Here is a 1,522-nt window from a genome sequence, read left to right on the forward strand (position 1 = left end):
GGTATCCATGTGTTTGGTCAAGCAATTTGATATATGTGAGTGAAAGTAACTTAGCCTTTCGGCGTAGGTATTGTGGAGAAGAACCCCAAACACATGAGAGAGATAGAGAGAGTCAAAGAGATGGAGAGAGAGAGCAGGGGGAAAGGAGATCCTTGAGGGGAGGGCTTTGAAGAGGGGGCAACCTAGTTTCCCTCAAAAGGAAACCCTACTCCCCCCCCCCCCCCAAAAAAGGAAGGAGCTGGCAGTTGCCCTTAGAAACCTTATCCGAACCCTTCCCGAATACGATTGAGTCTAACCCGGTCTCCCAACAACCACCTTGAGACCAGTTAAAGGAAAACCTAGAAGGCCTTACCTTTTCCTTGCAGATCCCGCTAGACCTTGATGATTACGATTCATGCTTAATTAAAGAGGGAATGCTTCACTTGATCATTGTTTCTTTGTGAAGACTCGCAATTTGCTCCCCATACACCACATGGGATAGCTTCATTAAGGCACATCTTCACATGTCCATTATAACCAAATTGACAGAAAGCTTCAAGCATATGATCTTCTCGAGATTCTCATCTTGCACTTTCCCTTTCTCAACTTTGATGAAGACCACCACTTGATGTCATCCTCTCATGAGCTATATGATATCTTACTTTTGATATGCATGCCCGTGAAAATATAACTAACCTACATAGATAATACAAAGACACATATATGATGGGTTAGTTCATCAAGAATAATTGACAAGGCTTACCATACGACAAGATCACATGATCTCATGTGATACATTCTTTGTGCTTCATGTGTTGACCAACTTGAATTCAATCTTCACTTTTAGTCTTGGTAAACCTTGTATCCCCTCATGCTCTATCATGGTAAATAGAGAACTCCTCATTTGATTGCATGTTATAAATGTTAGTCAACCATAGCTCAACTCATGAGGCTACATGACGCCGACTTAGAGAAATATCTTGAGTTCTTCTCTTGAAATCAAACTCCCGAGATCTTGATCATCCGTTGCTTAACACATAAGCTAGAGCATGGCTAAAATGAGTTTCACATAAAAACTCCATTTTCATTTCTTCTTGTTGATCATATCATATTATTCACTTCAAATTAATGATCTTGATGCCAATTCTCAAGGCATATTTTGATGTTCATGGCATCCATACTTGAATCAAACACATGGACTACATGAATTACCTATGGAATATTCCATCATATAAACTCAATGAAAACATTAGTACATATGGATTATCATTAATTAATTACCAAAAGCACACATAGGGGCAATGTACCCTTACACTTGTTCCATATTCCGATGTCCTCGTGATCAAATCATGATGTGACTGCCATTTGATGAGTCAATATCATAATACTGAGAGGGCCCTGAGGTACCTCTCCTTTGTCAGGCGGGCCAATATCTCATTCTTGAACTATCCAATTCTCTGACACACTTTCTGGTATATATGATGAACAATCTTATGATTACTCCAGTTACGGTGTAATGTTTGATGAATTCAAAGCATACTTT

This window comes from Lolium rigidum, chromosome 7 (assembly GCF_022539505.1).
Source record: "Lolium rigidum isolate FL_2022 chromosome 7, APGP_CSIRO_Lrig_0.1, whole genome shotgun sequence".
Lineage (NCBI taxonomy): Eukaryota > Viridiplantae > Streptophyta > Magnoliopsida > Poales > Poaceae > Lolium > Lolium rigidum.